Consider the following 24,289-nt stretch of genomic DNA (forward strand, 5'->3'; position numbering starts at 1 on the left):
TTGCAGACTTCTTGGGACCGTGACATTTGCGCCCAAACACGAATTTGACCCTATTCTGGAAGAAGATACCGGCACTTAACATATCTGATTTCTTTGATTTCCCCTCGTATATATTAGTGTGCCAGGAGGGGGAAATGGTGTGAGTTTGAGTCTGAGTTTAAGCTTCATTGGAGTAAAGGACAAGTATGTTATGTGTATCGTGGTGTTTTAGGCATTGGGATGACTTAAACGTTGTTGATTATTAGTATAGTAGGATACCCACAACAGATTAAAAACACACGCTTTGCTAAACTTGAGCGATTTGTGTTACTGATCATTTTAGTTTTTTTTTTTTAATGTTGTAATTGGTTTGTCTGTTATATTTTATTTTAACGCATTAAATTTTCCTAGGCAAGTTACTTTGTTTATTTCTACTCACATATTGTTAATTACATGAACAAGGTAGCATTGGAGTTTGTCTTGTTATTGGTTACAAGTTTCAGGGTGCTGATCTTTCCACTTAGCCTTCTCCTGGACCAGATAATCTATCTCATTTGCTCTTAAACTAAAATCCTGTAGCTTTTTACAGGGGAAATAATTATCACATGGCCAAATGAAACATTTTGAAAAGGCATTTAAAATGTAGGTATTAATTTACTGGAGAAAATACATAGATGTGACAAAAAGCTCACATTTGTTGTTGGTGGTCATTCCAAACCAAGTTAATAGGCTGATTAGACTCTCAGATACCCTTTGAGAAACATTGAGTGTCTTTTATGCAAAATTTTCATGTTATTTCCACTTTGGGAAAGGACTTTTAAACTCATAAGTACCTTCCACCTGAAGTTAATTGAATGAATAAATATATAAGGAAAACATGATGCAGCAGCACATTTCAAGTATTTAAGAAACAAGAACTAAAAATAACTTTTGATCCTAGGTTAATATGGAGTTTAAGCAGAATTATGATCAATTTTAGATATTTTTTGAAACAGGTAGTCTAAAATAAATGGCTCTTTTGACATTGGGGCATGGAAGGAGTACTTTATTGTATGCTTAAGTTCTTGAAATAGGCTTTCTTTAAAAAAGTGAGTTTGAACCATTTAATAAGCATACAGTCTAAATATTCTCATAGTTATATATCCTGCAAGAGCTGCGTGTTTGTGCATCAAAAAAATCAAGAAGTATATTAAAAGTGTATATAAGTACATGTAAGACTAAAAGTAACTGAATCTCTTTATAGTTTTAAATGTGAATTTAATATGTTGTGACTGAAAGTGTTGTTTCAGTGTGTAGCTGTGGACATAAAACAGTTTAACTTAGATGCTTGTTGAAGGATAGGTAAACATAAGATATGCTGATAAGAAGAGTAACTTACTTGCTATCTATACAGTGAAATTTTTTTAAGAAATTTGTTCAGTTTGATCAGCCTGTTTATAAACTACTTGCAAAAATCAAGTAGCTTATAAGCTACTCATTTAATAAATGAATTTACAGGTCAACTTGTTTTGGAAATAGCTTATAAACAGGCTGATCAAAATCAAATATGTATATATACATATACAATCACATATATATACATATATAGACTAATTTTCGATGTAGGTAGACAAAACATTGAAAGTCTTTATTTTGTCTAGCTGAAAGAGACTTTAAATGAAAGCTGATTATTGGACACCTCAAGTTAGTTTGAATAGTGATTGCCATGTAGCAGTACTACTCAAAGATGTGACTCTTAGGAAAAGAAAGTTTGAGCCCAGGCCAGGCGCAGTGGCTCATGCCTGTAATACCAGCACTTTGGGAGGCCGAGGCAGGCGGATCACCTGAGGTTGGGAGTTCGAGACAAGGCTGACCAACGTGGAGAAACCCAGTTTCTACTAAAAATACAAAATTAGGTGGGTGGGCATGGTGGTGCATGCCTGTAATCCCAGCTACTCGGAAGGCTGAGGCAGGAGAATTGCTTGAACCCGGGAGACGGAGGTTGCGGTGAACCGAAATCGCACCACTGCACTCCAGCCTGGTCAATAAGAACAAAACTCTGTCTCCAAAAAAAAAGAAAAAGAAAAAAAGAGAGTTTGAGCCCAGAGAAAAGTTAACAGATGAAAAAGATTCTGAAGAAAGTCCTCTTCCAGGATCCAGTGTCAGCACATGGTTTTAGATTGCTTATACTCAACTTGATTCTCATTTCACAATCCCCAAATGTCCTAATCCAAACAGAATAAGGTAGAAGTTAAAGAGAGAATCTTGAGGGGCATGTGCTATCTGTGTGTAAAGTCCCTGATTATTTTGGGGCCATAATGATGTAAAGAGCCAGACTTTTAGATTTCTAAAGAAATATTTCCCCAAAATAAGGAGGCTGAAATAGAAATGCTGATTTTTTTTTTTTTTGTGAGATGGAGTCTTGCTCTGTCGCCAGGCTGGAGTGCAGTGGTGTGATCTCAGCTCACTGCAGGCCCTGCCTCCTGGGTTCAAGTGATTCTCCTGTGTCAGCTTCCTGAGTAGCTGGGATTACAGGTACATGCCATCATGCCCAGCTAACTTTTGTATTTTTAGTAGAGACAGGGTTTCACCATGTTGGCCAGGATGGTCTTGATCTCTTCTTGACCTCGTGAGCCACCGTGCCTGGCCTGATTTTTTATTTCTACCAGGTACAGCCAATAAAAACAAATATCACACCACTGTCTCCTGTCACCATCATTTCATTTAACAAAAGGATATTTTCACTCAAACAATTGGAAAGAACAGACTCTCTCATAATACATTTTATTTTTTATGTTTTTGAGAGAGTCTTGCTGTTTTCCAGGCTGGAGTGTAGTGGGGTGATCGATTGTGGCTCACTGCAACCTCCGCCTCCTTGGATCCAGTGATTCTCCTGCCTCAGCATCCTGAGTAGTTGGGACTACAGGCATTGCCACCATGCCCAGCTAATTTTTGTATTTGTAGTAGAGACGGGGTTTCACCATGTTTGCCAGGATGGTCTCGATCTCCTGACTTCGTGATCTGCCCGCCTCAGCCTCCCAAAGTGCTAGGATTACAGGCATGAGCCACTGCACCCAGCCAGGATAAAAGATCTTTAAATGGAATTATTTAGTTATATTGAAAAGTTTACTTTCAGACCAGCCTGGCTAACATGGTGAAACCTTGTCTCTACTAAAAATATAAAATTAGCTGGGCATGGTGATGTGCACATGTAATCCCAGCCACTCCGAAGGCAGGAGAATCACTTGAACCTGGGAGGCAAAGGTTACAGTAAGCAGAGTTGGTGCCATTGCACTCCAGTTGGGATACAAAAGTGAAACTCCGTCTCAAAAAAAAAAAAAGTTTATTTTGTGCCCTAACTTTTCCCCATTTTCTCATAAATCAATGAAAATTCTGCTGCAAACTTATACCAGCCTGCCAGCTAACATTAAGTTAGCCCTCCCTGCCCCCTTGGTTTGGTGTACTGAGCTCAAATCTAAGGGATCGGGGGGAGCTTCCAGCTCTCTCAGTTCTTAGACTCGTGGCCTTATGTTCATGGTGCCTCAATTTCTTATGTTAAATAGGGAGTTTTACACCTGCTTAGGGGTTGGCTTACACCTGTAATCCCAGCACTTTGGGAGGCTGACACCTGGCAGATCTCTTGAGCTCAGGAGTTTCAAACCAGCCTGGGCAACAGGGCAAAACCCTGTCTCTAAAAAAAATACAAAAATTAACCGAGCATGGTGGTGCATGCCTTTAGTTCCAGCTTCTTGAGAGGCCAAGGTATGAGGATCACTTGATCCTGGGAGGCTGAGGTCACTATGGAGTGAGCCCACTGTGGAGTGAGCCATGATGGTGCCACTGCATTCCAGCCTGGGTAGTAGAGAGATCCTGTCTCAAAGAACAAACCAACCAACCTACTTTGCCAGATGACTGTTAGGATGAAAAGTTGATTATATATATGTTCCTGAAATAAAATCTGTCCTCAGTTATAGCTGTTAACCATTGATTGAAGATGTTACTTTTTTTTTTCAGTGTTTGATAATAAATGCCTTTAAGTATAATAAGTTTCTTGTATATAGTCATTTATATGTTTAAACATTGTTTTAATGTATTTTATTGCTGATCATGGCATAGCATAAAGATGTGTTCATTTAAAACACTTTTGAAGTTGTGCAAGAGATACTAATATGCAGAATATTCTCTTTTTTTTTTGAGATGGAGTCTTGCTCTGTCACCCAGGCTGGAGTGCAGTGGTGTGATCTCGGCTCACTGGAACCTCCGTCTCCCGGGTTCAAGCGATTCTCCTGCCTCAGCCTCCCAAGTATCTGGGATTACAGGCACCCACCACCATGCCCGGCTAATTTTTGTGTTTTTAGTAGAGACGGGGTCTCACCATGTTGGCCAGGCTGGTCTTGAACTCCTGACCTCAGGTGATCTGCCCGCCTCAGCCTCCCAAAGTGCTGAGATTACTGGCATCAGCCACTGCGCCCAGCCCTAATATGCAGAACATTGTATGTAGATATTTCCTATATATTAGACCCCCTCTAAGAAGGGTTTCTATGTAAGAATAGTACAAATGATCTGGAAAGGTTAATAGGCTTGACAAATTTATGTTTCTTAACACTGTAAAATTAGTCTGGTTGTCCTATGGTACATGCATAGGACATATGCCATAGGGGGTTGGTTCTAGGACCCCTATTTGTACCAAAATCCTGGCATACTCAAGTCCCTGCTGTGGGCCCTGCAGATCCTGGGTATGTGAAAAGTTGGGCCTCCATATATACAGGTCTGCATTTGGTTGAAAAAGATCCACGTATACATGGGCCCATGCAGCTCAACCCATGTTATTCAAGGGTCCACTGTATTTGAAAATAAAGTCCATGAAAAAATTGCCTTGTTTTACAAAATGTTGGATTACTGTCTCTCTCATATCTTAAAAAAAAATACCATCTATTTACTGCCCTATTGAGATAATACAACTTTTTAAAAATATATTTTTTCTTTTTTTTTTTTTTTTAGTTTTTCTTTAGGTGCATACTATATCTGGCATTTCTCCCCATTTTATCCCTCCTCACCCTCCCCACCCCCTACTGTCTCTCCCTTACCCCCCACAGCTGCCCCTAGTGTGTGATGCTCCTCTCCTTGAGTCCACCTGTTCTCATTATTCAACACCCACCTATGAGTGAGAACATGTTGGCTTTCTGTTCTCGTGTGCAACTTTTAGAATAGAACCTAGGGCCAGGTGTGGTGGTTCACATCTGTAATCCCAGCACTTTGGGAGGCTGAGGTGGGCAGATTACCTGAGGCCAGGAGTTTGAGACCAGCCTGGCCAACGTGGTGAAACCCCGTCTCTACTAAAAATAAAAAAATTACCCAGGTGTGGTGGTGTGCACCTCTAATCCCAGCTACTCCTGAGGCTGAGGCAGGAGAATCGCTTCAACCCTGGAGGCAGAGGTTGCAGTGAGCTGAGTTCACGCCACTGCACTCCAGCCTGGTCAATGAGCAAAACTCCATCTCCAAGAAATTTAAAAAAAAAAAAAAAAAAAAACCCAGGGATGGTGGTGGGTGCCTGTAATAGCTACTCAGGAGACTGAGGCAGGAGAATCACTTGAACCCAGGAGGTGAAGGCTGCAGTGAGCCGTGATTGCATCATTGCACTCCAGCCTGGACAACAAGAGCGAAACTCTGTCTAAAAAAAAAAAAAAAAAGAACCTACAACTATTTATTGCTCCTTGCTTTGTCTGAGACTCAGAGGTTAAGCGACTTGCCCAAGATAACACAGGTAGTAGCAAATTGAGACTTGACACCTGGCTTCCAGAGTACTTATTTAGAGTCACCTCTGCACCCCCATTTAAAAAATTAAATCTTGTCTAGGTAATACATTTGCTGCTTCAGATTTGAAAGATAGCAAGGCATGTACAGTGAAAAGTCTTCACACCCCTTCTCCAAAACAGACAGTTCTCCCTGTCAGTAGGCTGCTGTGAAACTCTTCAGAGCCATTTGACGCATACACAAACATCCATATGACCCTATTACGCCTCCATGTTTTTTTGTTTGACGGGGAGTGTCATATATATGTTCTGTTAGATAGCCTGCTTTGGCTTGGCATTTGTTCCATTACTCCTGTACTTTAAATGCTTGCATTTATATTTAGTAAAATGTTAATAACTGCTAGGACTTAAAAGAGAATTTGTTCTAGTAGTTTTGACTAGCCAAGATGAATTTAAGAAATAAATTTCTTCACATTGTCATTGTTTCTTGGTATGGAAATTTTAGAAGCAGGTTGAACTGAAAAGAGTCCAAGCGGAATAGAGAACTGTCACAAAGAAGTGAATCTGGACTGTAGTAGAGATTAATGTTAATACTTACAGATAATATTTACTATGTGCTAGGCAGTGGTCTAAATGCTTTACATATATTATTAAAGTCTCGCAACAGTCCCATGAGGCAGGTAGCTTTTATTGCCATTTTACAGATGAGTAGACTGAACACAAACTGACTAACTCTTGATCCAGGTAGTACAGTGGCAGAGGCCTGATTCGAACCCAGGCAGTCTGGCTCAAGAGTCCAAGCTCTTTACCACTACTCTTTCTGTGTTTCTGTCTTCCTGTCTTCCCTTCTTTTTTCTTCCTTCCTCTCCCTTTTTCCATCCTTCCGCCTCATTCCCTTTCCTTTCATTCCGTCCTCCCCCCTCCTTTTTCATGCTTTCCCTTCCTTCACTTCTTTCCCTTCCTTTCCTTTTTTCTTTTTTTTTCCTTTCTTTATTTTTTTGAGACATTGTCTCTGTCTCCCCAGGCTGAGTGCAGTGGTGCAGTCATGGCTCACTGCAGCCTCAATCTCCCCACATCAAGTAATCCCCTCACCTCAGCTTCCCAAGTAGCTGGGTCTGCGGGTGCACACCCCACCATGCCTGGCTCATTTTTTCTATTTTTTGTAGTGACAAGGTCTCACTTTGTTGCCTGGGCTAGTCTCAAACTCCTGGCCTCAAGTGATCCTCCCACCTTGGCCTTTCAAAGTGCTGGGCTTACAGTTGTGAGCCACCACAACCAGCCTTTTACCACTACTTCAAATTCCATTTAGATCTAATATTGTTAGAGCGATAAACTTATCAACCAGATTTTTTAAATTGCAAAAAAAAAAAAACTGCCATTTTTGGTATTTGTTTGACAAAAATATGTAGAGTTTGTATTATAGCTTTTACCTGTTTAGAGCACTCTTTGGAAAGGCAGGGAAGTTACTGCGAAGGTATTGGTATTCAAGAAGTAAGTTCCTGGAGTGTTTGCCTTCTAAACCTGAAGGTGTGAGGACTTGCTTTGTCACACCCAGTTAGCTAACAGGCAGTGGGGGTGAGCTATCCGGAAGACTTAGCTGGTTAGACTAGGGAGGAATGAGAGAGGGAATCTAGGCATCTGGAGGGAGGGAGAAGGAGAAGAGTTTTTTTTGAATCTGTCCAAGGTTGGGGTAGCTCTTTCTGAGTGAGGCTTTGTCATGTGGACCTGCTGCATATAGAGATGGGAGAATTGGACCTGAGGTGTGGTGCTAGCTAAAGCATCACACAGAGCTGGAAATTTGAGGAGTTCATTTTCTCAATCATTAGGAAGAACTTGAAAGGGTAGTAAACTGTGGTCATTTGAGAAGAAGAGCAAGTGGTCATATTTGAATGTCACATACTCAAGTGGGTTGGGAAAGAACTGGAATCTAGAGCTTGGCCATAAAAAGTGCAAAAGCACGAGTTCTTGTAAACCATGTACTCTTGTAAAAACACTGATAAGACAGCACTGAGCCTTGGGCCTTTCTTCTATAAAGTGCTTGTACAGGTTGAGGATCCCTAATCTGAAAATGCAAACTCTGAAATTCCCTGGTGAGCATTTCCTGTGAGTGTCATATTGGCACTCACAGTTCTGGGATTTTGGAACATTTTGGATTTTGCACTTTCAGATTTGATATGCTCAACTAGTATATAATGCACATATTCCCAAATCTGAAAAAATTCCAAATCCAAAGCATTTCTGCTCCATAGCATTCAGATAAGGAATACTCAACCTGTAATGGATTGTACTAGACGTATATTAGATTACCAGTTTTCAAAATTTGTATCTCAGAATCCTTGTTCTGTGTCAGTGAAACAGGGATTTCATATGCCTTTGATTCACATTTTAATGTTTTAAACTTTAAAATGTTAAAAATGTTTATATACACTCAAGTGCATATCATGCTAAATTTTAACATATTAGGACAACTAATTTGTACTGCTAGGTTATCTCAAGAGAGTTATACTGAGTGAAGGCCTGGCGTGGGGGCTCACGCCTGTAATCCCAGCACTTTGTGAGGCCAAGGCAGATGGATCACCTGAGGTCAGGAGTTCAAGACCAGCCTGACCAACATGATGAAACTGTGTCTCTACAAAAAATACAAAAATTAACCAGGCGTGGTGGCGCATGCCTGTAATCCCAGCTACTCGAGAGGCTGCTATGGGAGAATCACTTGAACCCAGGAGGTAGAGAGTGCAGTGAGCCAAGATTGTGCCACTACACACCAGCCTGGGTGACAGAGCAAGACTCTGTCTCAAAAAAGAGAAAAAAAAAAGACAGTCAAATGTTACATATTGTATGACTGCATTTATGTAACATTATCGAAATGAGACTGCAGAGATAGAGAACAGATTTAGTGGTTGCTAGGAGTTGGAATGGGAGGTGAGGGGTGGTGTGGTTGTAAAGTGGTAGCATGAGGGAGCTGTGTAGGGATGGAACAGTTGTGTATCTCAGGTGTGATTATACAAAGCTGCAAATGTGATAAAATTTCATCCAACCACACACACACATATTGCATACAAATTCTAGCATTCTCAAGTCCCATTTTGCATACAAAACTGTTGAAACCTGAATAAACTTGGGATTGTACCAAGATCAGTTTCCTGATGGTGACAGTGTACTAGAGTCACATAAGTTATAACATTGGAGGAATTTGGGCGTGAGTACTTGGGACCTCCCTGTGTACTTTTTTGCAAATTCCTGTGGTTTGTAATTACAGTACTTTTTTTTTTCTTACTGCATTTTAGGTTTTGGGGTACATGTGAAGAACATGCAAGATTGTTGCATAGGTACACACATGGCAGTGTGATTTGCTGCCTTCCTCCCCATCACCTATATCTGACATTTCTCCCCATGATATCTCTCCCCAACTCCCCACCTCCCGCTGTCCCTCCCCTATTTCCCCCAGACAGACCCCAGTGTGTGATGCTCCCCTCCCTGTGTCCATGTGTTCTCAATGTTCAACACCCGCCTATGAGTGAGAACATGCGGTGTTTGATTTTCTGTTCTTGTGTCAGTTTGCTGAGAATGTTGGTTTCCAGGTTCATCCATGTCCCTACAAAGGACACGAACTCATCGTTTTTTATGGCTGCATACTATTCCATGGTATATATGTGCCACATTTTCCCTGTCCAGTCTATCATCGATGGGCATCTGGGTTGGTTCCAGGTCTTTGCTATTGTAAACTGTGCTGCAATGAACATTCGTGTGCATGTGTCCTTATAGTAGAACGATTTATAATCCTTTGGATATATACCCAGTAATGGGATAGCTGGGTCAAATGGAATTTCTAAGTTCTTGAGGAATCACCACACTGTCTTCCACAATGGTTGAACTAATTTACACTCCCACCAACCGTGTAAAAGTGTTCCTATTTCTCCACATCTTCTCCAGCATCTGTCTCCAGATTTTTTAATGATTATTATTCTAACTGGTGTGAGATGGTATATCTTAATGTAGTTTTGATTTGCATTTCTCTAATGACCAGTGATGAGCATTTTTTCATATGTTTGTTGGCCTCATGTATGTCTTCTTTTGTAAAGTGTCTGTTCATATGCTTCACCCACTTTTGAATGGGCTTGTTTGTTTTTTTCTTGTAAATCTGTTTTAGTTCTTGGTAGATTCTGGATATCAGCCCTTTGTTAGATAGGTAGATTGCAAAAATTTTTTTCCCATTCTGTTGGTTGCCGATTCACTCTAATGACTGTTTCTTTTGCTGTGCAGAAGCTGTGGAGTTTGATTAGGTCCCATTTGTCTATTTTGGCTTTTGTTGCCAATGCTTTTGGTGTTTGGGTCATGAAGTCCTTGCCTGTGCCTATGTCCTGAATGGTTTTGCCTAGATTTTCTTCTAGGGTTTTTGTGGTGTTAGGTCTTATATTTAAGTCTTTAATCCATCTAGAGGTAATTTTAGTATAAGGTGTCAGGAAGGGGTCCAGTTTCTGCTTTCTGCACATGGCTAGCCAGTTTTCCCAACACCATTTATTAAACAGGGAATCCTTTCCCCATTGCTTGTTTTTGTCAAGTTTGTCAAAGATCAGATGGTTGTAGATGTGTTGTATTGCCTCCAAGGCCTCTGTTCTGTTCCATTGGTCTATATCTCTCTGTTTTGGTACCAGTACTGTGCTGTTTTGATTACTGTAGCCTTGTAGTTTAGTTTGAAGTCCGGTAGTGTGATGCCTCCAGCTTTGTTCCTTTTGCTTAGAATTGACTTGGTTATGCGGGCTCTCTTTTGGTTCCATATGAAATTTAAGGTAGTTTTTTCCAGTTCTGTGAAGAAGGTCATTGGTAGCTTGATGGGGATAGTGTTGAATCTGTAAATTACTTTGGGCAGTATGGCCATTTTCACGATATTGATTCTTCCTAACCATGAGCATGGAATGTTTCTCCATCTGTTTGTGTCCTCTCTTATTTCATTGAGCAGTGGTTTGTAGTTCTCCTTGAAGAGGTCCTTTATGTTCCTTGTTAGTTGTATTCCTAGGTATTTTATTCTCTTTGTAGCAATTGTGAATGGCAGTTTGTTCTTGATTTGGCTCTCTTTAAGTCTGTTATTGGTGTATAGGAATGCTTGTGATTTTTGCACATTGATTTTGTATGCTGAGACTTTGCTGAAGTTACTTATCAGTTTCAGGAGATTTTGGGTTGAGATGATGGGGTCTTGTAAATATACAATCATGTCGTCTGCATATAGAGACAATTTGACTTCCTCCTTTCCTAATCGAATACGCTTTATTTCTTCTTCTTGCCTGATTGCTCTGGCTATAACTTCTAATACTATATTGAATAGGAGTGTTAAGAGAGGGCATCCTTGTCTAGTGCCAGATTTCAAAGGGAATGCTTCCAGTTTTTGCCCATTCAGTATGATATTGGCTGTTGGTTTGTCGTAAATAGCTTTTATTATTTTGATATATGTTCCATCAATACCTAGTTTATTGAGGGTTTTTAGCATAAAGGGCTGTTGAATTTTGTCAAATGCCTTCTCTGCATCAATTGAGATAATCATGTGGTTTTTGTCTTTGGTTCTGTTTATGTGGTGAATTACGTTTATAGACTTGCATATGTTGAACCAGCCTTGCATCCCAGGATGAAGCCTACTTGATCATGGTGGATAAGCTTTTTGATGTGCTGTTGCAATCGGTTTGCCAGTATTTTATTGAAGATTTTTGCATCTATGTTCATCATGGATATTGGCCTGAAGTTTTCTTTTCTTGCTGAGTGTCTTCCGGGTTTTGGTATCAAGATGATGTTGGTCTCATAAGCTTATTTGGGAAGGATTCCCTCTTTTTGGATTGTTTGTAATAGTTTCAGAAGGAATGATACCAGCTCCTCTTTGTATGTCTGGTAGAATTCGGCTGTGAACCCATCTGGACCTGGGCTGTTTTTGGGTGGTAGGCTCTTAATTGTTGCCTCAACTTCTGCCCTTGTTATTGGTCTATTCAGGGTTTTGACTTCTTCCTGGTTTAGGCTTGGGAGGATGCAAGTGTCCAGGAATTTATCCATTTCTTCCCGGTTTACTTGTTTATGTCCATAGAATTGTTTGTAATAATCTCTGATGATGGTTTGTATTTCTCTGGAATCTGTGGTGATATCCACTTTATCATCTTTTATTGCATCTATTTGATTATTCTCTTTTCCTTTTTGTTAATCTGGCTAGTGGTCTGTTTTGTTGATCTTTTCGAAAAACCAGCTCCTGGATTTATTGATTTTTTAAAGGGTTTTTTGTGTCTCTGTCTCCTTCAGTTCTGCTCTGATCTTAGTTATTTCTTGTCTTCTGCTAGGTTTTGAGTTTTTTTGATCTTGCTCCTCTAGCTCTTTCAATTTTTTTTTTTTTTTTTTTTGAGGCGGAGTTTCGCTCGTTACCCAGGCTGGAGTGCAATGGCGCGATCTCGGCTCACCGCAACCTCCGCCTCCTGGGTTCAGGCAATTCTCTTGCCTCAGCCTCCTGAGTAGCTGGGATTACAGGCACGCGCCACCGTGCCCAGCTAATTTTTTTGTATTAGTAGAGACGGAGTTTCACCATGTTGACCAGGATGGTCTTGATCTCTTGACCTCGTGATCCACCCGCCTCGGCCTCCCAAAGTGCTGGTATTACAGGCTTGAGCCACCGCGCCCGGCCTCGCTCTTTCAATTTTGATGGTAGGGTGCCGATTTTAGATCTTTCCTTGCTTCTCGTGGGCATTTATTGCTATATATTTTCTTCTAGACACTGCTTTAAATGTGTCCCAGAGATTCTGGTATGTTGTGTCTTAATTCTTGTTGATTTTGAAGAACATCTTTATTTCTGCCTCCATTTCAATGTTGACTATCCAGTCAACATTCAAGAGCCAGTTGTTCAATTTCCATGAAGCTGTGCGGTTCTGAGTTAGTTTCCGAATTCTGAATTCTAACTTGATTGTACTGTGATCTGAGAGACTGTTTATTATGATTTGTGTTCTTTTGCATTTGCTGAGGAGTGATTTACTTCCAATTATGTGGTCAGTTTTACAGTAGGTGTGATGTGGTGCTGAGAAGAATGTATATTCTGTGGATTTGGGCTGGAGAGTTCTGTAAATATCTATTAGGTTTGCTTGGTCCAGGTCTGAGTTCAAGTCCTGGATATCCTTGTTAATTTTCTGTCTCGTTGAGCTGTCTAATCTTGACAATGGGGTGTTAAAGTCTCCCCCTATTATTGTGTGGGAGTCTAAGTCTCTTTGTAAGTCATTAAGAACTTGCTTTATGTATCTGTGTGCTCCTGTATTGGGTGCGTATATATTTAGGATCGTTAGCTCTTCTTGTTGCATTGATCCTTTTACCATTATGTAATGTCCTTCTTTGTCTCTTTTGATCTTTATTTCACTTTTTATGTATATATCTATATATGGAGTCTCCTTCTCGGCCAGGCTAGAGTACAGTGGTGTGATCTCAGCTCACTGCAATCTCCACTTCCCGGGTTCAAGCGATTCTCCTGCCTCAGCCTCCTCAGTAGCTGGGATTATAGGCACCTGCTACCACACCTGGCTAATTTTTTTTTGTTTTTGTTTTTTTGTTTTTAGTAGAGATGGGGGTTTCACCATATCAGCCAGTCTGGTTTTGAACTCCTGACCTCAAGTGATCTACCTGCCTTGGCCTCTCAAAGTGCTAGGATTACAGGTGTGAGCCACCGAGATCCCACCACTGCACTGCACTCCAGCCTGGGTGACAGAACGAGACTTCTCATCTAAAACAAACAAAAAGACCCCCAAAAAACAAACTAGACATGGCAAAAACTAGTATAAACAAAATTGGGACTCCAGTGATAAGCTGGGAAAAAGTAGTTGCCATGCAGCATGTTCAAAGGACTAATTTCCTTTACAAAGCAGGATCACTTGCTGATACAAAAGGCCAAGTGGGCACTTTCAGAGGCAGTTCAAAGGAAAGACAAGTGGCTTTCAGACATAAATGTGTGAAATCTTTCTCAGTTTCAGTTGTTATAAGAGAAAAGCAAATTGAAACTGTACTGAAAGCATTTTAAAAATATCTGATTAGCCAAAATTAAGAAGTTTGATTAGCTGTTGGCTAAGGTGTAGGAAAATAGCTACTTACATATATTAATGGTAAGATTCTAAACTCTATGGAGAGCAGTTGAATAATATTTATTAAAATTTAAGAATGCACATACCTTGTGTAGTATAGATAAGTTTAGGTAAGTTGTGATATATTTACATAATGGGATATTAGCAATAAGAATGAATTATAATTCACACAACATGAATGACTCACATAATGTTAGGTGTGTTAGAAGTCAGGGTAGTATTACTCTTAGAAAGTTTACTTGATGGAGTCATGAGGAGCTTTTGGAGGCTTATAATCTTGTTTTGTTTTTTTTAATCTCTGTGTTAGGTGGGATTATATTGGGAAAATTCATCAAGCTATGAACTTAAGAATTACGTACTGTTCTGAATGTATGCTATACTTCAATACACATTTGTATGTAAATAAATATAATGTGCATACATGCTGTCACACATGAAGAATGCACATAACTTTTGTTTTAGTAGTTTTATCCTAGGCATATAGCATATATGTACACACAGTGTTGCATATGTGGGGGTTAAAGATAGCACAAAGGTATTCATTGCTCTGTTTGTAAGCACAAACGTTCTTATAAAACTTAATTACCCGTAAGGAACTAGTAAAATAATTGATATAGTCATACAGTGGATTAGTAGCAGCTCTTAAAAGGATTAAGGAAGTTCTGTATGAAGTAATTTAGTAAAGTCTCTAAGGTATAGTAAATGAAAAGACCAAAGTCCATGAACAGTACATGTAGTATGCTACTATTTGTGTATGAGTGTGTTTTATCTCAAAAGGCATATATTTGCAAGCATATATAGATAGAATATATTTGGAAAGATGAGAATATATCCTAACACTGGCTGTCTCTGAGGAGTGGAACTGAGTGGCCACAAGGCACAATTGGGTGATACTTTCTATACTAATTTAATTTTTAAAAAAATTTTTAATTGTGATAAAATGCATATACCAAAACTTACTACCTTAAACATTTTTAAGGGTACAGTTCAGTAGTGTTAAGTATATTCGTAGTGTACAACCAGTCTCCAAAACTTTTTCATAGCCATTAAAAGTACTTAATACTTCCCCCTACCTTCAGCAGTCGCCATTCTACTATCTGAGTCTGTAAATTGGACTACTCTAGATAGCTCATGCAAGTAGAATCATATAGTGTTTGTCTTTGTGTAACTGGTATGTTTCACTTAGCACAATGTTCTCAAGGTCCACACTATTTTGTGACTTTTGAATTCTGTACATTGTTCGTTTGTTACCCATTTTCAAAAGAGCATTAAAGTAAAAAGACATGACATTATTCAGAGCTGGTTAATTACATGGTAAAAAGTTGATGGCTGGTATGTCTTTTTCATTTCAACCAATATTAAATGCGAGTTTGGGCGGCAAAATAATTTTATGCCAAAGCGCCATTTGAAGCTGGGTTTATGACGTGTTTCTCCTTTTGTCATTTATGGGTACCCCCCAAAATGCAGGCTCAAGTCCCCAGCCTCTTGACTCTGCTCAACAGTTTCCCCCTTTGGCTTACTGTCCAACTTTGGCCTGCTCTTCCAAATTTACCTCTTTTCCCCAGGAACAAGCTGCTTCTATGCCAAGGGCATGAAGCATGAAAATAGGTAAAAACAAAACAAAAAAAAAACAGAAAAATATGACATAATCAGGAGAAAAATCAAGTAGATCCAGAAATGACAGAGATGATGGAATTAACAAAGACATGAAAATCTTCCTCCTTGCAGATTTTCCTCACATCTCTGACCTGGAAAAAAGGGGGTTTTTCATTCAGCTAGCTTTTTAGTGCTCCTTTGAGATCATTATTCTGGAGCCCTCTGCAATGATATTGTTTCTCATGGATTGAAATTTATTGTTTCCAACAAGTTGAAATGACACTGAAGCTTATGGGAGGACTGGGTATCACTAACTGGCACAGAGGGAGACAGGCTCTAGGAGGAAGATATGTGACTTGCTTTTAAAGTAGTGGTGTGAGATTCTGGCCTGCAAAAACAGCTGGAGGTATGAGCTAGAAATGAGGACTTAAAAAATAGGTATGTGTGTGCGTGCGTGCGCACGCATGCATGTGTGTATTGAAAATACAGAAAAATAAGATAATGTTACCCATATTAGAGATCATCATTCTTTAAGTGAATTAACTTCTGTTTTTCCCTCTGGCTGTATGTGTATAAAAGTATTTTTATAGCCAGCATGGTGGCTTATGCATGTAATCCCAGCACTTTGGGAGGCTGAGGCCGGCAGATCACTTAAGGACAGGAGTTCGAGATTAGTCTGGCCAATGGTGAAACCCCATCTCTATTAAAAATACAAAAATTAGAACCAGGCATGGTGGCACATTCCTGTAGTCCCAGCTGCTCTGGAGGCTGAAGCACGAGAATCGCTTGAACCCCGGAGGCACAAGTTGCAGTGAGCCAAGATTGCACCACTGAACTGCCTGGGTGACAGAGCAAGACTCTGCTCAAAAAAAGAAAATTACACACACACACACACACACTCTTTAAAATGTAGAAATTATATTTTGTATTCACCTTTTTTCCCCCTCTGTGAATGAAGAAGTCCAAGACCAGTCACATAGTTACTTCTGTTAAGAACCCCCCCCAAAAAATATAAAAAGCCCCAAAAGAGGTCATGAATGAATTTGTGGAACTTCACAGGGTGAAGTCCTACACAGATGTAGAAGAAAATATGGCAAGAATAGGATTTTGGAAACTTGCCTAAACTTTCCTAAAACTTTCAGGATTCAGGAATCAAATCATAATTAAAGAGGTAGGAGAATTAAGAGTTCAGTGTCAAACTAAGAAAAGCAGAGCAAATTCCAAGATAAAAGGAAGAAAAATATTGTTTGGTGTTTTAAAAGAGATAGAGTTTGATGAAGACTAATTTTTGAGATACTAAATTGAGGGTGTAAAGGCACACACATACTTGTAATCCCAGCACTTTGGGAGGTCTGGGTGGAAGGATACCTGGAGCCCAGGAGTTTGAGGCTGCAGTTAGTTATGAGCCACTGCACTCCAGCTTGGGTGAGAGTGAGACCTTGTCTCAAAACAGCAACAACAAGATACAAAATTGAGAAACTGTTACTTGAATATATATTGTCCAGGAGTGATGGAATAACAAGGAATGGATTTACCTTACTATTTTAAGCAACTAGAAAACTGGACAATATATATGAAATAGCAATTTGTAGGCACTGGGTAACAGGCAACACAGGACTGTGGTCACTGAAAGGTGGGAAACAAACCTGCTGAGTTCTATGGTTGCTCCAATTTATTATCTGGAGGTAGTTTTCAGGGTGCAGAGCAGGGATGGGGAACCCAAATTAAAGCCTGGTGTCTTACTGAATTGAGAGGACAAGATGGGGATTGCTGGGGAGGGAAGATTGTCATAATTTGTGGGGCAGAGTACCAGAGATGTGGGAGTTGTACATCGAACTCCAGAGGCAGGTGGAGGAGTCTCCTGAAGTCAGGTTGAGTCGTGACCTACACATGCATGAGAGGAGAGCACCTGAGGCCAGAGAAAGAACCTCACTGGAAATGAGCAGGTCAAATGATTCCTGGAACTCTCACAGAGCTGGGAGTAGTCTGTGTTGCCATTAGCCAGAGTATATACAAGGGCATCAAAAGGGCATGGGCTTTTGTAATGAGGCTAAATTAGCCCTAAGTTGAAGGGTACTCTGGGACTACTCTAACAATGAAAAAGCAAGTCTTGGAAGATCCAGCCAATTTAAAGAATCTTACCTGTGTGTGAGAACAAAGTCCAGTGCTATTTAAGGAAATACGCAAAATCTAAAACACAAAACTCACAATGTTAGGCATTCAATAAAATGACCAGGCATGCAAAAAACCAGGAAAATATGGCATAATTAGGAGAAAAATCAACTAGATCCAGAAATGACAGATGATGGAATTAACAAAGAACATGAAAACAGCAATTACAAATATGTTCTTGGTTCAAAAAAATAGGGGAAATGGTTAACATAATGGGAAGAGAACTAGAAGGTATATTTTTAAAAGACCCAACAGAACATCTAGAGTTGGAAATAAATTTTAAGGTACAATGGTGGCATTAACAGTAGTTGAGGCGCTGCACATCACTGAACTTCAAGACAGCAATAGAAACTGTCCAAAATGAGAACAGAAAGAAAAATGGAAAAATTGATAAGAACATCAATGACTATAACACGGACAATTGTTAGAAACAGTCTGACATATATGTAATTGGAGCCTCAGAAAAGAGGGAAAGGGGAGAACAGAAAAAAGATTGTAAATGACCAGAAATTTTCCAAATTTGATGAAAACTGTAAGCCCACGTATTTAAGAATCCCAAGGAGAATAACTATTAAGGTAACCACACCAAGGCACATCATCATCACATTGTTGGCAACCAATAATAAAGAGAAAATCTTGAAAGCAGGCAGAGAAAAAATACACATCGTGTACAGAGTAACAGAGACAAGAATGACAGCAGACTTCTCATCAGAAACTTAGCAAATCAAAGTACAATGGAGAGACCGCTTTATTTTTTTTATTTTTTATTTTTTATTTTTTTTTGGTCTGAGAGAGTCATTCTTGCCCAGGCTGGAGTGCAGTGGTGTGATCTCGGCTCACTGCAACCTCCGCCTCCTAGGTTCAAGCGATTCTCCTGCCTCAGCCTCCCGAGTAGGTGAGATTACAGGTGCATGCCACCACACCTGGTTAATATTTTTGTATTTTTAGTAGAGATGAGGTTTCACTATGTTGGCCAGGCTTGTCTCAAACTCCTGACCTCGTGATCTGCCTGCCTCGGGCTCCCAAAGTGCTGGGATTACAGGTGTGGGCCACTGTGCCTGGCTTGGAGAGACATCTTTAAAGTACTTTTTTAAAAAGCCTACTGGGGCTGGGTGCAATGGCCAAAACCTACAATCTCAGCAGTTTGGGAGGCTGAGGCAGGAGGATTGCTTGAGTCCAGGAGTTTGAGAACAGCCTGGGTAACATGGCAAAACCCCATCTCTACAAAGAATGCAAAAATCAGCCAGGCATGGTGGTACACCTGTGGTCCCAGCTCCTTGGGAGGCTGAGGTGAGAGGATTGCTTTAGCCCAGGAAGCAGAGGCTGCAGTGAGCTGTAATTGAGCCACACTGCACTTTAGCCTGGGTGACAGAGCAAGACCTTGTCTCACAAAAAAAAAAAGCCTACTGGAACTTGTTGCTGGCAGACATCCACAAGAAATGTTGAAGCTGTTCAGGCAGAAGGCAAATGACAAAGGATTGAGAAGTGCTAGAAATGGTAACTATGGAAGTAAAATAAGACTTTTTTTTTTTCTTTTTTAATCTCTTTAAAAGATTGTTGTGTTGAAGGTGATTGCTAACAGGTACAGGATTTCCCTTTTTGTGTGATTGAAATGTTCTGCAATTAGTGGTGATGGTTGTACAACATTGTGAATTAAAGAAACAGTAGCTTTAAAAAGATAGTTGTTTAAAGCAAAAATAATAATGCATTATAAGTTTTATAATGTGGGAGTAAAAGGTATGACAATAGCACAAAGAATGGAAGGGGATGGGAAGGGTATAAGAAACCTTACTGAGGATTTATTTATTTATTTATTTATTTGACAGAGTATCATTTTGTTGCCCAGGTTCTATTTATTCATTTATTTGACAGAGTATTGCTTTGTTGCCCAGGCTGGAGTGTGGTAGCACAATCCCTGCTCACTGCAACCTCTGCCTCCTGGGTTCAACAGTTCTGCCTCAGCCTCCCAAGTAGCTAGGATTTCAGGTATGCACCACTATACCAAGCTAATTTTTCTATTTTTAGTAGAAGTTTCACCATGTTAGCCAAGATGGTCTTGAACTCCTGACCTCAGGAGTTCAAATGATCCGCCTTTTTCAGCCTCCCAAAATGCTGGGAATGCAGGCGTGAGCTGCCATGCCTGGCAGAAACCTTAGTAAGGTTCTGAAGCTGTACATGAAGTGGAATCGTCAAATTTTACATCTAGAAAATTAAAACAATTTATGTTTCCACTTCAAATGTATGGGAGTGCCAATTTAACCGTATCCTTGTCCACGTGTGGTATTCGTTTAAAAACATTGCCATCCAGATGTTTTTAAAAACTTGATTACCCTAGACACCAAATCCTCACCATGCTTGAAGGATACTTTATCTCTGAAATCTTTGAAATTCTTTTTTTGTTGTTGTTTTTTTGAGACGGAGTTTTGCTCATTACCCAGGCTGGAGTGCAATGGCGCGATCTCGGCTCACCGCAACCTCCGCCTCCTGGGTTCAGGCAATTCTCCTGCCTCAGCCTCCTGAGTAGCTGGGATCACAGGCATGCGCCACCGTGCCCAGCTAATTTTTTGTATTTTTAGTAGAGATGGGGTTTCACCATGTTGACCAGGATGGTCTCGATCTCTTGACCTCGTGATCCACCTGCCTTGGCCTCCCAAAGTGCTGGGATTAGAGGTGTGAGCCACCGCGCCCAGCCTGAAATCTTTGAAATTCTATTAGAATCTCTTTGCCTTAAATTTGGCTAAAACATAAAATGTATACATTTATTTTTTTCCTTTCCTTCTCTTCCTACCCCCTTTCTTCATAAGCATAGTTTTCTTCAGTAATTTCTTTGGTTACTACACCTTCATTTGTTCTAGAATGTGGACGTTTTGAAGACACATTCCATGTCTCTCATTCTCTATTGTATCATGACTGTAGTATACTAGATGCTCGATGCTCAATAAATTTGTCAAAAAAAAAAATACTGTATTCTTTCTATACGCAGTATTGGTAAGGTTGATCTGCATATTTCTAACATTTTTTTCTTTCATCTTGTTAATCTATTTTGTCCTTTTGATTTGAATTGTAGGATAATTCAGTTACTGATTTTTTTCTGTTACTATTTTTTGTTTGGTTATATTTCATCTGCTACTTATTGCTTCTATTGCTGTTTTAAATTTGGCAAATCATGCTTTTCATCTCTGAAATCACTGTGAGACTGTTAAGTTTTTAAATCTCTTTTTCAGCTCTGGGGCATTTAAACTTTAATATTAGTGTGTTTAAAACCCCTTAGGACTGGGAAATAAAAGAAAATGGAGTACCCACTTCTTCCTTCAATCCAGCCACCTCAACACACAATTAAAATGTGGTATTGATGCTGGACACAGTGGCTCATGCCTGTCATCCCAGCACTTTGGGAGGCTGAGACAGGCAGATCCTGTGAGCCCAGAAGTTTGAGACCAGCCTGGGCAACATGGTGAAACCCCATCTCTACAAAAAATGGGCCACACATGGTGGCTAGTGCCTGTGGCCCCAACACTTGGGAGGCTGAGGTAGGATTGCTTGAGCTCAGGAGGATGAGGTTGCAGGGAGCTGTAATTGTACTCCAGCCTGGGTGACAGAGCAAGACCCTGTCTCAAAAAAAAAAAAAAAAAATCATGAAATTTTTATTAGTATAAAGTTAGGTCTAAGAGTTTTATTTGCAAAGATTACCATGTGGGAGTAATTTCTAGACATTTTTTACTTCCTCGCCTATTTTGTAAGACCCCCCAAAATAGAGAACTGGATCAGGAAAACAAGCAGAGCTTGAATACACACTGCCATTTTTGAGAGGACCACGAATTCAGAACTTGAAAGAATTGGTTATTTCTTTCCTTAATTACACTTTGGGGTTTTGCCCTCGGGACTGAGAAATGAATGTGAGTTCCTCTTCCCTAGGAGTCCAGTCTAATGCTAGACATACATGGTGATAAGCACAGTCAGTGTGACAGAAATCTGTGGTGTGAAGGTAAAGTGAAGAGACCCATAATTCATAGTTGATGTTTTCCACTGAGGGGCCAGCAAGGGTTTTAGGCAGAATGGAGGACATTTGAGATTTCATTTTGGGGTAATAGGAGACTGTAACCTGGGATGGGTTAAAAAAATTACAAAGCAATGCTTACGCTCAGGTTGGAAACCTTGAATTTGTACTGGTGCTAATTATGGTTTTTTTCCTAGTAGTATTTACCACCCCTATACAGGGGTGGAAAATGAAACTAGTGTATTTATTCAAAATATGTGATTTGAAGGAAAATGGGACTGAGCAAGTAGTGCTTTATAATCAGCCCCAGTTTTTGGGATAAGACTGCTAGAGACTCATTACTTTTCACATTATAACATGAAATTAATCATTAAAACCTTAAGTAAAAATGGAGGTTTTTGGCCAGGCATGGTGACTCATTTCTGTGATCCAAGTGCTTTGGGAGGCTGAGGTTGGTGGATCCCATGAGATCAGGAGTTCAAGACCATCCTGGTTACCAACAGGGTGAAACCCCGTCTCTACTAAAAATACAAAAATTAGCCCAGTGTCCTGGCTCATGCTTGTAATCCCAGCTACCTGTGAGGCCGAGGCGGGAGGATCACTTGAACCCAGGAGATGGAGGTTGCAGTGAGCCAAGATCACACTACTGTGCTCCAGCCTGGGAGACAGAGCAAGACTTTGTCTCAAAGAAACAAACAAATCAAAATACATGGTATGTTTTAGCCCATTGCACTTACTCTCCTTGTCCAAGCTCAAATTGTCCCTTTTTTAGCCTGCAGTGCCACTTCTGCTTGGCTCTTGGGCCTTGTAACAATCCTGTTTATGCTTAGTTTCCTTGTTGTCCATTGTGACAAAATGCTCTTGGCTTATCCTGCCCAGGCTCTTTTCCAAGAAGAATGTGAATGTTAAAGTTTCAGGGCCCCAGTTGAACCCCAAACCAGCTTAATCAGAATACCTGGTCGGTATAGGGCCTGGATACAGACAGGGTCCCCAAAGTGGAGTGCAGTGATGGGATCTCAGCTCACTGCCAACTCTGCCTCCTGGGTTCCAGTGATTCTCCTGCCTCAGCCTTCTGAGTAGCTGGGACTACAGTTGTGAGCTACCACTCTCAGCTAATTTTTGTATTTTTAGTAGAAACAGGGTTTTGCCATGTTGGCCAGGTTGGTCTCCAACTCCTGACCTCAAGTGATTTACCTGCCTTGGTCTCCCAAAGTGTTCAAATTACAGGTGTGAACCACCACACCCCACCAGGATACAGTATTTCTTTAAAACACACCCAGCCTTGGATGGAAAACCACTTGAGTATGCTGCCTTATTGGGCTCTGTAAATGCCTTATCTCTGCACAAGGCTGGGACTTTGAGTGGAGTCCTTGTCTAAAGTTCTCATTGCTACATGGTGACATTTCTTCCTCTCCTGCTTAAAGCTTGTGTTTCAGAATTTTGACCCGAATGCATCTGTGTTGAAAGCCAGGCGTGGTCTGTCATCCCAGGACTCTGTGTCAGTCCCTTTCCTTGCCTGTATGTTGAGTTGGGGCTCATCTTCGTGCCTCTGGGAAATAAGTTATTTGATAGCTTGCTTAGAGTCTCTCAGTACTTCCCCTTAGAATGAATACCAAAATATGTGGCCTGCAGTGTAGATTGTGCACAGCCTTCAGTGTAGACTGCTCAGGCCCCCTCTTGGTTCCTGGAGTCTACCGTGCTTCCTTCTACCACCAGGCCTTTGCACATGCTGCTGTCTGCTGGGAATGCCTTGCCTTTCCTCGTTACTTAGTTCTCTACTCACCTTTCAGGTGCCAGCTTGACTGTCTTCCTTGGGGGAGCTTCTCGGACCTTGGTACACTAGATCAGCTGACTTTGTCTCATTGGTAATATTTCTCTACCTTCAGGACATATATCAAGGCTCAGAAGTTGCAGTTTTGCATTTGTTTATGTGATCATTTGACACATGTCTCTCTGGAGCCTGACTCTTTGGGGCTCACATCCTGTCTCCACCACTTTTAGCTGCGGGACCTTGAACAAATCATTTCATCTCTGGTCCCAAGTTTCTTTCAACTGCAAAACAGGGATGATATAATACTTTCACCTACCTTGTGAGTTGGGGATGAAGATTAGATAGGGTAATTTTTGTACAGCACTTAGAACAGAGCTAGCTATTAATAGTAGAGAATCTTGGCAGGTATTACTGATGATTACTGCAGTGGACCACAAGCTCCATACAGGCAGGGGTCATTTCTGTTTGTTTAGATTTGTGTGCAGGGTGCTTGGCACATGGATGGTGCTCAGGAAATTTTTGTTGGATGAATGAATGAAGTGGAGATAATAGTAATACTAGGTTTATAGAATTATAGAATTCCATGAGGATATAAAATAATGCAAGTATATAAGTTCTTGGTAGCATGTGTAGCTCATAGTAGGTGGTCAATAAATATTCAATGCCTGAATGAGGAAAATGAGGACAATAGTAATACCAGCTTAGGAGGTTGTCGTGGGGATCTAAGGTAACCCTGTGGTACCTTATAGAGTGCCTAGCACATAATAGGTGCTCAGAAAACATTTGTTGAATGAATGAGTGAAGTGGGGATGATGGTAACACCAGCTCCTAGGGTTGCTGTGGGGATAGAAGATAAGGCGGGTTGATAGCTTGTTGTATTGTGGTTGCACCTGGTAGACACTCTGTTGAGTGAAATGAGAGGAGGTGCTATGAGTTTCTTTCTCCTGGGGCTTAG

The 24,289-nt window shown here is 40.5% G+C and overlaps 1 long non-coding RNA gene across 2 annotated transcripts in view; it reads left to right on the forward strand.

The window, feature by feature from the left end:
• The window catches only part of LOC105715310 (uncharacterized), a 66,167-nt gene that overhangs the window by 633 nt on the left and 41,245 nt on the right, over positions 1-24,289 (forward strand). The window lies entirely within an intron of this gene.

The sequence above is a fragment of the Aotus nancymaae genome, unplaced genomic scaffold (genome assembly GCF_030222135.1).
Source record: "Aotus nancymaae isolate 86718 unplaced genomic scaffold, 86718_ANA_hifiasm-v0.15.2.pri h1tg000108l, whole genome shotgun sequence".
Classification (NCBI taxonomy): Eukaryota; Metazoa; Chordata; class Mammalia; order Primates; family Aotidae; genus Aotus; species Aotus nancymaae.